The 14683-nt window shown below is 37.9% G+C and overlaps 1 protein-coding gene across 1 annotated transcript in view; it reads left to right on the forward strand.

Annotated features, from left to right (window-relative positions):
* Positions 1 to 14683, forward strand: part of CCDC178 (coiled-coil domain containing 178) — a 417287-nt gene that overhangs the window by 290545 nt on the left and 112059 nt on the right. The gene's annotated exons all lie outside the window — the stretch shown is intronic.

Here is a 14683-nt window from a genome sequence, read left to right on the forward strand (position 1 = left end):
CACACACACATGCACACAACTGTGAGTGACTATTAACATTACATTCATCTGCTATGTTGTTTATAAACACGCTTTATTTCCTATCCATCTACTCTCATTTGAGTTAAAGCTTCCAAATATATTGGGAGAGAGGGTGTGTCTTCTTCTGTTAAAAATTTGTATTGAAGTATTATTAAGATGAAGGTAGATCAAGAAACAAATGTGTTTGGGAAAGAATTGAGAACACAATTATATGCTAAAATCTTCCTCAAATCATTGTGCCGGATTCATAGAAAGAATATCTGTCTATCCATGGAGCGTTTGTCCAGCTGCTTCATGCGTTAGACATTGTTATTTAAACATGTTTTGTTGCTGATGATTGATGAGTATAAAAAAGATATCGAGGTTAGTACTGTATTTCCTTTTCTAGCCAGAAGGAAAACAAAAATAAATCCTGTGTATGTTTTTACCAGTTTGTGTAGAATCCTTTGGTAGCAAATGACAAATAAATTAGATACCTGCATGAATAGCGAAGAACATGCATTTAAGAGAGATCCCTTACATAGTATTTACATAGTAAGAACCAACTTGTCTTGATGTCATTTTTGGAATTAAAGCACATCAATTCAGGATCCAAGGAGTGAGACTCTTGGATGACAGACAGTGGGGCATGCTAGGAGACTGGGTTTATGTTTCTGATGATCCCTCAAACGAATCACTTTTAGCACACCTGTTTCAGGGAAACTTTCAGAGATTTATTTGTACTTCCAATCATTTTTCATTTCCATCCTTCAGCGATGGAGGTCATTAAGTGCAGGCTGCCCTTGTCGGTGTCATGTAGGATCAATTTGCTGCAATGGACAGAGAGGCCTTATTGATGCTGTTAAATCTGTCAGTGAGAAATCGTATGTCATTAGCGTCTAATGCACTGCTTACAGGATGGAATTTGGCCATCAAAACTGAGAAAACCCTTTAATATTTTGGTCCATTTTCTTGATATTGAAGCATTTCCCTTGACCAGTTTAGTTTTGGGTACACAAAAGCACTGCTCAACCTGTGATTCCCTTGTTGAATTTCCTGTTAGATAAAATGGAATTCTTTGTGTCTTTCTCCTGCTTTAGAATAATTTCATTGCTTCTGAACATACATTCCTTTTGGCAGAGTAAATAATTATATTTTAATTATCATACTTCTTAGGGAATATTTTTTATACACAGATGATTATACACTGTTCAACTTCTCAGTACTTTTAGAACAAGAGTAGCAAAGAAAGCTTAATGGAAGAGTAAAAAAATTAAATATTAAAAAATATGAAATATGACCCCATCCTTAACAACATTTTATATGCAGTTGACTCAAATTTCGTAATATTATAGTTTTACTTTTGGTGATAGAATTATGTCTGCTTGTTTTGCATGTTTCTTGATACTTTCCTGTATGTTTAAAATTTGCAGTGATGGATATTTTATGCTTTAAAAATCAGAAACAAACAAAAACAATTATGAAAAATTCTTATTAGCCCCATTCATAGGTAATTATAGAATAGAATCTATTCTAAAACTTCTCAGATCTCAAAATTTAAAATAACACTAAGGAGGAATGGAGGGGAAATCATTGAAAAACAGCTTGTATTTCTGTGTTGAAAGCTTTCAAATATATTTTTCATATTTTCTTTTTCTAAACAAAAGCCATGGATATGTTGATCAAATCACTGTGGGTTTGTTTCAATTGCTATCTTGAGCTCTTCAGGCCTGCAAAGAAAAGTAAGCTAAACAAGCATGCAAACGTTGATGGTTTTGTTGGCTGAAAATAAGATCTCTTCCAAAACTGATGTATAATATACTTCAATTCTTTTATAAATGACTTATAAAGCTTAAACTTTTGGACTTCTCTGGTTCTCAGTGCTTTAATACTAAGGGAATACAAATTATTATAGAATCAGTCAATTCTTAACAAGCACTTATGTGAACCAGGAATATGTGCCATACAATTTTCAAACATTCTCTCTGAAATACCCCCCAGTCATCCTGGAAAGTTTTCTGTTATTATGATTTTCATCATCTCCTATGTAAGTATGGAACTGAGTTTTGAATGTGTTGCATGGTCACTCGAGTAGAGGAAGACTGACTGAGATGGGAATCAAACTCAGAATTTTCCTACTTCCAACCATTTCATAGCTCTACTATAGCATTGCTAAACAAAACCCAATATGTTGGGTTAAAAGCATGTAAAAACCATATAACTTATGGATTATGTCTCTAGTATCCAACTGAAACATTATTTGATTCACTAATTATTTTTGTAATTTCATCTCATTGAAGCTACTTTTTCAGTGATGATTTTCTGGTGGGGAAAGGACTACCTACTTAATTAGAAGCTATTTAATTTTCATTAGGATTATAGATATGTTTCATGACTCTTAAACTGTAAAACTAGGAGTGCCTTTAGAAATATACACATCTCTTTAGAAGATTGTTTCGATAATGAGGAATCTTAGGGAAAGAGTGACTCAGGGGTTTAACATATATAAAGTTAATTAAAGAAAATTTGGTCCAGGACACGGTTGCCTTAACTTAGGTTCAAGTATCATCTCCAAGAGACTATGGATGAACATCTGCTGTGATATTTTCCCGAGGTTTTAGTGGACCAATAGCTGAGAAATAATGAGTAACTGCTATGGATGTGCTCAGTTTGGAGCATCATCTTAATGTGACCTGAGCTTGTGAAGGAATCACATAGGCACATGAATCAGGAGACTACTCTGTGTTCTAAGGGACACTTCTGGGTCTCATGGAATGCAAACATTTCATCATTCATTTAATTATGCAGAATAAATTATTAATCATCTCTTGTACTGACAAATATATAATCAAGGGCACAGGATTATGCTACCTCATTTCAGCTTCCAGGCTGACTGCTGTGATCTCAGAATCCAAGAGATTCTTTCCTAGAAACGACCATAGATTCAAAGCCCAACAACATCCTCTCTTCACTTAACCAATGGACAGATCGTGAACTTTTGCTATTTAATCTGAATCGCCTCAACCTCAATGGATGGTTTCCATCATAAAATCTCAAAAATATTGTATCATTCAGGTATCTCGTTAGCATGTTTTTGCTTCCCTCTTTTAGTTTTCAAATGTGGGTTTCCTCTAAAATTCACTTTACATTGATTTGGTGAGGAGTGAAAGTCAGTGCCAGCAATGAAAAAAAAAAGATTTTCCTAAAGAAAATGTGAAAGCTGTTTTAGTTCTCATTTTTATAAGTATTTCATATTGCTTGTTATCTTGCATGTATTAAAAATAGGCTTCAGGTGGTGATTTGTATGTGCTAGTTTCAATGTGGATAGAAATTCATTTCTTCACCAGGAAAAGCATAATTTTTAGATAGCTTTTGCCTATGACAGCTATGTAATCTCCTCCTCCTTCTCTTGGAACACAGGTAGAAAAGCCTGTGCATGTGCACACACACACACACACACACACACACACATTCTAAAGGCATTACCACACATCATAGACTGATGAGCTTGCATTAAATTCCTACTATCCCTTTCTCTGAAGACCTCTCAGGAGACCTCTGATGAATGAATCTCTGTGATTCCTGAGACTGAAAACTGTTGATCAGTTTTGTTTTATCCTAATGAATCTCCCTTCTGCTGTCCAGACTCCATGAGAGAAACACCAAAAACTAAGTATATATTTGTGAATAATACTTTAGAAAAGTCAGCTTGGCTTAAATCGAACCAATTCTTCAGTCTAGTGCCATTTTTGAGTGAATTGTAGACTTATGTATCTTTTATGCAATTTTGAGAAGATGATATTCTGGTCATCTTTACTGTCTAGAATTACTTGACAGTAAACTGCATTTAAATGATAGCAACACCTTAAAAGTGATACACAATAGGTCCCCTCTATATGAATGAATTCCATCCTGAGAGTGTGTTTGTAAGTCCAATTTGTTTATAAGTCTAATTATATTAGCCTAGGTACCCAGCTAACACAGTTGACTGGTACTGTACTGTAATACATTTATAATACTTTCCACACAAATAATGTATAAAAACAAACACAAAAAATAACAAAACATTTTTAAAGTTTATAGTAGAATATGCTTGCATTGCAGGATACCTGGGTTTGATCTCTGGGTTGGGAAGATCCTCTGGAGAAGGAAATGGCAACCCATTCCAGTATTCTTGCCTGGAAAATCTCATGGACAGAGGAGCCTGGTAGGCTACAGTCCATGGGGTCGCAAAGAGCCGGACATGACTGAGCAACTTCACTTTGACTTTGACTTTAGAGTACAAAGGCTGGCATACAGGGACTGGCAGTGAGCAAACAGGCAAGAAGAGTTACTGACTGGAAGAGAGAGAGGAGGTGAGAGACGGTAGAACTGAAGGATTGTCAGCAGTAGGAAACGGAGGGCAAGCTGCAGTTTCACTCATGTCTGATGTTGATGGCACAGGTTCTGGTTCCTTGCTGGATTAAATTGTGTATACCCTCTTGAAAAATGATCCAGTGGTGTCTGGGTGGTACTGTACCATCTACATCACCATTGCTTTTATGCTTGCTTCTGGACATCCAAGGTTTGAAGTGAAGATATTGTGCTACTGTACTCTATACAGCACTGTACACTAAAGTACATAAAAGCACCACCACTTGTAGAGGATGCACACACGTGGCAGGGTCTGCCAGGCACGTGACCTAACTTATGCGATTGAACATATGAAAGCACATTCACATCTTTGAAAATTAGCAGCTTGAAGCTTTGTATGTAGGGGACTTACTGTGTTGAGTGTGATGTGGTCCCTGATATATCAAAGACACTCTAGGTGTGTGTATATATATATATAAAATTCCTCCACTTGGAACACTGTCAGGTCTTGGCACACCATCAACAATGGGGGGCCTATCAAGAATAAATCACGCAGCTTAGAAAATCACAAAGGTTTGAGAAACAACCAGGAACCTATGGCAAGTTGAACAATAAATTTCAATTACACATGATTATTGCTTCAAGACTAGGAGAGGTAATATATATATATAAGGTTTTGCTTAATACACAGGGAAGAAATATGGAGAGTCAGGCACAGTGAAGAAGTAAAATAATATCTTCCAAATCAAAGGACAAAGTAAACCCTTAGAAGAGAACCGAATTCTTGATAAAGAATTCAAAATAATGGTCATAATGATGCGGGAGCAGAATGGATGAACACAGTGAGAACTTCAACAAAAAGAAAACATAAGAAAGTACTGAAGACAAGTCATGGAGCTGTAGATACAATCAATGAAACAGTACACTAGAGGGGTGCACAGCAGACCAGAAGAAGCAGCAGAAAGGGTCAGGAACTGAAAGAGAACGAATCTCACCCAGACAGAGCAGCAAAATGAAGAGAGTTTTAACAAAGTGAAGATAGTTTAAGGGACCTATGGGATAACATCAAATTATTCACCACCACAAAGTTTCCAGAAGAGAAAAGAGAGAAAGGAGCAGAAAATACATATGAAGACTTTTCTAACCTGTGAAAGGAAGCAGTTATCCAGGTTCAAGCAGCCCAGAGAGGTCAAAGTAAGACGAACCCAAAGAGACACACAAGTATTAGAGAATTTTAAAAGCAATGAAAGAAAATAACCATTGTTATCCACAAAGAAAACCTAATTCCAATAGCAGATTTTTTCAATAGAAACTTTGTAGGTCAAAAGGGAGTGAAACAATATTTTCAGAGGACTGAAAGGAAAATGATTCCCACCCAAGAATACACTACCCAACAAAAGCTGAGTGATTTCATCACCAGTAAATCAGCCTTACCAAAAATGTTAGAAGACACTTGCTTAAGCTAAAAATAAATGGGACTAATTAATAACAAGAAAACATATAAAAGTAAAAATCTCACTGTTAAAACTAAATATATAGTAAAGGTAATGAATTAATCATTAATAAAGCCAGTATAAGGGCTTTCCAGGTGGTGCAATGATAAAGAATCCACCTGCCAATACAGGAGAGGTAGGAGATTCAGGTTTTATCCTTGAGTTGGGAAGATCCCCCTGGAATAGGAAATGGCAACTCACTCCAGTATTCTTGCCTGGGAGATCCCATGGATATAGGAGCTTGGCGGGCTACAGTCCATGGAGTCACAAAGAGTCAGACTAGTAACCAAGCACACATGCAAAGCTAGCATAAATGTTTAAAGATAAAAGTAGTGAAATTAACTAAAACTGCAGCAATTAGTTAAGGGATATATAAAATAAAAAAGATAAAATATGTCATCAAAAATCTAAAATTGGGTAGAATAAAAATGTAGTGTTTTGGCACGAATTCAATTTTAACTTATCAGCTGTGCTATATACATAAAATGTTATATGTGAACTCATATTTTGGGTATCGAGCTTATCTACCATGGTAGATACCCAAAAGATAATGAGAAAAGAATCCAAACAAAATATTATAGAAAGTCATCAATCACCAGGAAAGAAAGGAGCAGAAGAAAAGTGGAACAGAGGGAAACTACAAAACAGCCAGAAAACAATTAATAAAATGACAAAGAGGACTTTAGCACCACATTTATATCAGTGGATAGTGTGCTCATGGATTGGAAGAGTTAATATTGTTTAAATGTTTATATTACCCAAAGCAGTATACAGATTCAAGGCAATCCCTATCAAAATTCTAATGACATTTTTCACAGAAATAGAACAAGCAATCCTAGTTTGTATGGAAACACAAAAGACACTATATAGCCAAAGTAATCTTGAGTAAGAAAAACAAATTTGCATGCATCATGTTCTCTGACTTCAAACTCTATTACAAACCTGTACTAATCAAAACGGTATGGAGAAGGCAATGGCAACCCACTCCAGTACTTTTACCTGGAAAAACCCATGGATGGAGGAGCCTGGTAGGTTGCAGTCCAAGGGGTCACGAAGAGTCGGACACGATTGAGCGACTTCACTTGCATTTTTCACTTTCATGCATTGGAGAAGGAAATGGCAACCCACTCCAGTGTTCTTGCCTGGAGAATCCCAGGGATGGGGGAGCCTGGTGGGCTGCCATCTATGGGGTCACACAGAGTCAGACATGACTGAAGCGACTTAGCAGCAGTAGCAGCAGCAGCAGCACAGCATTTGCATAAAACAGACACATTGGTCAATGAAACAAAATAGAGATCCCAGAAATTAACTCACTCCATACATGTTCAAGGAGCTAAGAATATACAATGAGGAAAGGGTAGCCTTTTAAATAAATGGTATTGGGAAAACTGGAAAGCCACATGCCAAAGAGTGAAACTAGAGCACCATCTTACATTATGTTATACACAAAGGTTAACTCAGAGTGACTTAGGCCTGAATGTATGGCTTGAAGCCATAATACTCCTGCAGTAGAACATAAGTAGTAAGCTATATAACATTGATCTTGGTGCGAAAGTTTGGATCTGGATCCAAAAACACAGACAACAAAAGCAAAAACAAGCAATGGGGCTACATCAAACTAAAACTCTTCTCCACAACAAAGGAAACCATCAACAAAATGAAAAGACAAGCTACTGAATGAGAGAAAATATTTTCAAATCATATATCCAGTTCAATTCAGTTCAGTTCAGTTGCTAAGTCATATCTGACTCTTTGTTACCCCATGGACTGCAGCACACCAGGCTTCCCTGTCCATCACCAACTCCTGGAGCTCATGCAAACTCATGTCCATTGAGTCGGTGATGCCATCCAATCGTCTCATCCTCTGTCATCCCCTTCGCCTCCTGCCTTCAATCTTTCCTGGCATCAGGGCCTTTTCCAGTGAGTCAGTTCTTTGCATCAGGTGGTCAAAGTATTGGAGTTTCAGCTTCAGCATCAGTCCTTCCAATCAATATTCAGGACTGATTTTCTTTAGGATGGACTGGTTGGATATCCTTGCAGTCCAAGGGACTCTCAAGAGTCTTCTCCAACACCACAGTACAAAAGCATTAATTCTTTGGCACTCAGCCTTCTTTATAGTCCAACTCTCACATCTATACATGACTACTGGAAAAACCATAGCTTTGAATAGACATACCTTTGTTGGCAAAGTAATGTCTCTGTTTTTTAATATACTGTCTAGGTTGGTCATAGCTTTTCTTCCAAGGAGCAAGTGTCTTTTAATTTCATGGTTGCAGTCACCATCTGCAGTGATTTAGGAGCCCCCCAAAATAAAAGTCTCTTACTGTTTCCATTTTTTCCCCATTTTTTGCCATGGAGTGGTAGGATCAGGTGCCATGATCTTAGTTTTCCAAATGTTGAGTTTTAAGTCAACTTTTTCACTCTCCTCTTTCACTTTCATCAAGAGGCTCTTTAGTTCTTCTTAGCTTTCTGCCATAAGGGTGGTGTCATCTGCATATCTGAGGTTATTGATATTTCTCCCAGCAATCTTGATTCCAGCTTGTGCTTCATCCAGCCCAGCATTTCTCATGATGTACTCTGCATATAAGTTAAATAAGACAATATACAGCCTTGATGTACTCCTTTCCCGATTTGGAACCAGTCTGTTTTTCCATGTACATTTCTAACTGTTGCTAAATTTCTAACATTTCCAGTAAGGGATTAATATCCAAAATATATAAAGAACTCATAAAACACAGTAACAATTTGATTTTAAAATTGGTAGAAGATCTGGATGGACCTTTTTCCAAAGAAGACATATAGATGGCCAAGAGGCACATGAAATGATTCTTAACATCACTAATCATCGGGAAAATGCACATCAAAACCACAGGGAGATACCACTTCACACCTGTTAGATTGGCTTATATCAAAAGTAACCAGTGTTAATGAGGATGTGGGGAAAAAGGAACCTTTGGGCATTATTGTTAGGAACGTAAATTGCTGCATTCACTGCAGCAGGGAAAAGCAGTATGGAGTAGCCTCAGAAAATTAAAAATAAAACTACCATATGATACAACAATTCCACTTAGGGGTATTTATCCAAAGAAAATGGAAATACTCATTTGAAAAGATACATGCACCCATTTCTTCATGGCAGCACTATTAAAATAGCCAACATATGGAAACAAACCAAGTGGATTTCCATCAACAGATGAATGAATATATAAAGAAGATATGGTATTGACACACAATTAAATCTTACTCAGCTATGTAAAAGAATGAAATCTTGACATCTGTAACAAGATTATGGGCCTTGAGGGAATTACTCTAAGTGAAATAAGTCAGACAGAGAAAGATAAATACCATGTAAACTTATACCAGAAGTCTAAAATACAAAACACACAAAACTAAAATCATAGATACAGAGAACAGAATGTTTGTTGCTAGAGGGGAGGGGAGTTGGCAAGTTGGCAAAGCAGGTGAAAGGCATCAAGAAGTACAAAAATCCAGTTACGAATTAATCATGGGATGTAATGTACAACATGTTGACTATAGTCAATAGTAATATAGATACTTGGCAGTTGCAGGACAGAAAATACTAAAACCATGGTGCTAGATAGTGACTAGATTTACTGTGTTGATCATTTTGCAGTGTACACAGATATCGAGTCATTATTTTGTATACCTGAAATGTGTATGATATTACATGTCAATTATACCTCAAATTAAAAAATAATTTTAAATTAAAAAAATAAGTAACTATTAAAAAATAAACAAGTAGACGTTAAAAAATATTTCCCTTTGTCAGCTGGGTAGTTCTCACAGCTTTTCTATAAAAGTCATCCTGAATAATATACATGTCCCTTTTTAAATTTTGTATTATCTAATCACAGTAAAACACTGATTAAAAAAAAAAAACTATACCCACAGCTAACACATTATCTGAGGAAGGGAACGATAACACCACAGTGAATAATATAGCTTCAGAATTTTTGAAGTTGTTTCAGATATAAAATCATTTTCAAATTATTTCCTATGGTGCTGGTAATCAGAATTGTGTTGTTTTTCTAGGAAAAATCCTCATTTTAAAGAAATATATGCAATGTACTCATAGGTTATTGAGGAAAGTATATAAAACGAAGCTACCATCTGCATGATGTACATAGAAAAAGAGCAAAAATGTTATCTGTAAAAGCAGAAAAGAATTTGGCTTGCTTGACTTTTTGTATCAAGCATGCTACAGCAATCTTTTGATTCTAATATGAAACTATAGTAAGGATCATTGCACTAATGCATGAGGATTTGTGATAATGTTGCAGAAATTTTACTGTCAAAACTGAACTGCAGTGTAATGACTTTTGTTATCATGGTTTCTAATAACTATTCAGCATGAATTGACCCTACATATGTTTTGCTGCAATAATGTGTCAGTAACTCAAAAAGCTAAAAAGAAATAAAAAAACAGTCAATACAATACTACGTATGACTTCATGGTAACCTTTCTCCATTCTCACTATTTATATTCCAACACAGGTACTATGTAAACGAAAAGATCCCATGGAAATGAAAGCTTAGGTACATTGTGACAGTTCTAGCTAAATACACCTAAAACTGCTTTAGAAGAAAGCTGCCTTCTCCGGTGTTAGCCCTGAGAACTGTTAATACTTACTGGTTGGTCCCTTGCTACTTCAGAGCCTGTTGCTCTCTGGCGTAGAGAACCTTTCCACACGTTTCCTTTCTTTCCCCTACAGTGTGTTAGTTCCTTCTTTTTATGAGATCTCTTTTCTTTCTTCCTTTATCTTTGCCTCTTTCCTTCTTCATCGCAGTGTATTTTCCCTTTAGTATCGCTTTATTGCATTAGATAAGAGAAAATAAATATGGCTACTGTCTGCTACGCATCTCCATGTGGCAGTCACGAAGCTGCGCTTCTACATGTGTGAAGCACTGAACGCTGCACCTAAATAGGTGGTGAAGTCGCTCAGTCGGGTCTGACTCTTTGTGACCCTGTTGACTGTAGCCTACCAGGCTCCTCCATCCATGGAATTTTCCAGGCAAGAGTCCTGGCGTGGGTTGTCATTTCCTTCTCCAGAATGCTGCACCTACCCTATCATAATTAGTTACAGATAGCCTTAGCAGTAGCATGCTCTTCTTATTACTAACTTGTACAAACTCTGTGAAACAACTGGAAATAGTCACATTTTTTTCCTCAGAAAGCAAAGTACCACAGACTGGGTATCATAAACCGAAATATTTTTCAATATATTTCTGGAGGCTAGATGTCCAAGACCCCGGTGTCCATGGTTTCCTGAGAGCTGTGAAGGAAGGAGCCACTCCAGGGCTCTCTTCCTGGCTTGTAGATGTCTTCTCCCCGTTGTCTTCCCTCTATATGTGTCTGTCCAAATTTCTTCTTCTGGTACTAACACCAGTAACATTGAATTAGGGACCACCGTTTTGACCCCATTTTAACTCACTTATCTCTGTAAAGAGCTTATTTCCAATCATAGTCATATGCTAAAGTTCTGGGGGCTAGCACTTTAACGTGTGATTGGGGAAGGGATACAATAAAACCCATAACGTGCTTTGTCGTGAACTTAAGGCCATACTACTTGTAAGTACAAAGGAGTCCTGGAATCCAAACCTAGGCCGTGGACTCAAACCCACAGATTTTCTGCTACTCCACAGTTTCTCTTATATTTTTTTCTCTACTCCATTCAACCTATTATTCACATACCATGTATGATCTTCAAATGGAGAGGTATTTCAGTTATAAATACTTTGTAACACCTCTTGTACTGCGTGTGAGTATGATTAAGCAATGCCTAAGAATGAAATACTTTTTGATGGAGAAATATTATGTTTTTACACAGGAAGCGCCAATTGATTTATGTCTCTGAACAATGGTCAGAGATCCAAGCAGAAATGTTCCTTTGCCACTAAAGGATCTTTAAAATTCCTCTCCCATTGCCTCAGACTGGAGAACGTGTGCTTGCCAAAATGGATGATCCTAATTCCATAGGAATTACGTTAGGAATTAAGATGAAGACACAGGGTATACATGTTAAAAAGAGAGAGATCAGCTCCAAGCAGCAGCTAGTATTTGCAAAGAATACAAAGGGAAGTAAGCCTTCAGTGGAAATTTGATGATAGAGTCCCGAGCATAGTAGCATGACTAGAGTCAGACACACACATACACCCCAAAGTGCCAGAAAATAATATCATAAAGAATATTATAATAATGAATGCTGGAATGATAAATACAAATAGCATGCATGTGTGCTAAATCACTTCAGACATGTCTGACTCTTTGTGACCCCATGGACTGTAGCCCTCCAGGCTCCTCTATCCGTGAGATTCTCCAGGCACGAATACTGGAGTGGGTTTCCATTTCCTCCTCCAGGGGATCTTCCAGACCCAGGGATTGAACCCGCATCTCTTATGCCTAACTTGCATTGGCAGGCAGGTTCTTTACAAGTAGAGCCACCTGGGAAGCCCCTAGTAAAATAGAATTTCTCCCAAACACAACAGAGTTTTGGGGAAAAAATAAGAAAGATACTAAGTGCTGGAAAATAGACACTTCTATCCCTTAAAGAGTATTGGAATGTGACAACAGGAAAGGGAGAAATTGTGGTAACCTTCCTCCCTAAGCCCCCACATATCCTGCCCTGTTGGAAGCTTGGAAGCATGTGGGCTGACGTTAGGACTACCGCAGGGAATCCTCTCTCAGACTTGCAGATCTAGCTTCTCAAGAGCAATGCTTGCTAACCTGGATGGAATGTTTCTTATGTGGGGGTGCGAGGACTGAGCACCTTGGACAGTCCATCTGAAATTGCTCTTGTGACTGTGCACCATGACAGTGGCAGCTCGTCACGCCTGCATGAGAGAAAGGTCTGGGCTGCCCCCAATTAAAAACCAACAGCTGCTCTTGGGCTTATTATCTCTAGTGATGCCTCACCCAGCTTTCAATGCCAAGGATACAGAAATAATTCCAGAATGGATCCATTTAAAAGAAACACGGTGCCTACAAAGGAAAACAATGTCACACTGACTTCAGACTTATCCTCAGTTTTTTATAATGGAAGACAGAAAAATATCTACATAAATTTATAGGAAAAATTAGGGCACTCGGGAATCTGAATCTGGGCAAATTATTGTTTATGTGATGGAAACAGGTATTTTTGAATGAGCAAACAAGCAACAAATACAGCAAGTTTTAAAAATCCAGATGGTCAGTAAACATAGGAAAAATGTTTCCACCTCTCTGAAAATTGTGTATATACAAATTAAAATGAGGTACGTGTTTTCAATTCTTGTTTTTAAAGCATTGTTAAGATTGAGTATGCACAGTGATGGTAGGGGAGAGCATGTGAAAAGAGACATTCATAAAAGATGAGGTTGTTTGTCTCTCCGTAACCAAATTCACCAGCCTACCTGTATCTACTCCATAGCTGCAGTCATTCTTCCTAGTAAAATGGTAGTACTTCAGCTTCTAACACAATTAAGGCCTTTCACCTTGCTCTGAATCCCATCCACTTTCACCTTCTCACAGCCTCATTCTTAAAATTTCCTATGCTTCTGTGTCCTCAGAGTTTTTCCTGCTGACTGGATTATTCCCATCATCCCATTATTCCCATCCCATTATTCCCATCATCATACAAGCATGAGCTGCTGCTGCTAAGTCACTTCAGTCGTGTCCGACTCTGTGCGACCCCAGAGACGGCAGCCCACCAGGCTCCCCTGTCCCTGGGATTCTCCAGGCAAGAACACTGGAGTGGGCTGCCATTTCCTTCTCCAATGCATGAAAGTGAAAAGTGAAAGTGAAGTCGCTCAGTCATGTCCGACTCCTAGCGACCCCATGGACTGCAGCCTTCCAAGCTCTTCTGTCCATGGGATTTTCCAGGCAAGAGTACTGGAGTGGGGTGCCGTTGCCTTCTCTGACAAGCATGGGCTAGTATCCACCATCTCAGAAACCGTCTTTTGATTCCACATTCTGTAGAGCCATTTATTTTTTATTAAAACTTGCAGGAGACCCCGGTTCGATTCCTGGGTTGGGAAGATCCCCCGGAGAAGGGAAACACTACCCACTCCAGTATTCTGGCCTGGAGAATTCCATGGACTGTTTAGACCATGGGGTCATGAAGAGTCAGACATGACTGAGTGACTTTCACTTTGGAATTATCTGCATTTACAGTCCTTATGCATTCTTTTCTCCTGTGAAGTATCACTTCAATGACGTCCATGATGTCAAATCTAAGCATATATCTTGCCTCATCTTGCTCAATAGCTCACCAATATTCAGTCACTGTTCATTTTTCCTGAAGCATTTTTGACCATGGACATGGCACCGTGGTCTCCTCCCACCTTACTGCATACTCTGTTCATCTTACATTAGGAATTCTTACTTTGCTCAGCCTCCACATGCTGGGGTACTCTGTGCTCAGCAGTAGGATCCAGCATTCACTTTTTAATCAACATCCTCACTTTAGGTAGATTCCTAAATGTGGATCAATTGCACAAGCATAATTTTAAGTAAAAGAAGATGAAGAGAGCACACACTGAATGGCTGTTTTTGTCTTGTGTTGTTGTACTTTGTCTGTATAAACAGGCCAAACTGAGCTATACTGTTGGAAGTCAGGAGAGTAGCAATCCTGATGGAAAGTAGGGATGGGAAGAAGACAGCAAGGGACTCTGGGGGATGCTGTTGACATTTTCTTTCCTGATTTGAGGGATGTATTCAATTTGTGAATAATTTATTGAGCTATATATTTATGGTACATATGCTTTAATGCCTGTGTGTCACAATTAAATTATAACTTAAAATCATCTAGTGACTTACCATCCTACTCATTCAGTTGTTG

The sequence above is a fragment of the Bos indicus genome, chromosome 24 (genome assembly GCF_029378745.1).
Source record: "Bos indicus isolate NIAB-ARS_2022 breed Sahiwal x Tharparkar chromosome 24, NIAB-ARS_B.indTharparkar_mat_pri_1.0, whole genome shotgun sequence".
NCBI classification, from domain to species: Eukaryota; Metazoa; Chordata; class Mammalia; order Artiodactyla; family Bovidae; genus Bos; species Bos indicus.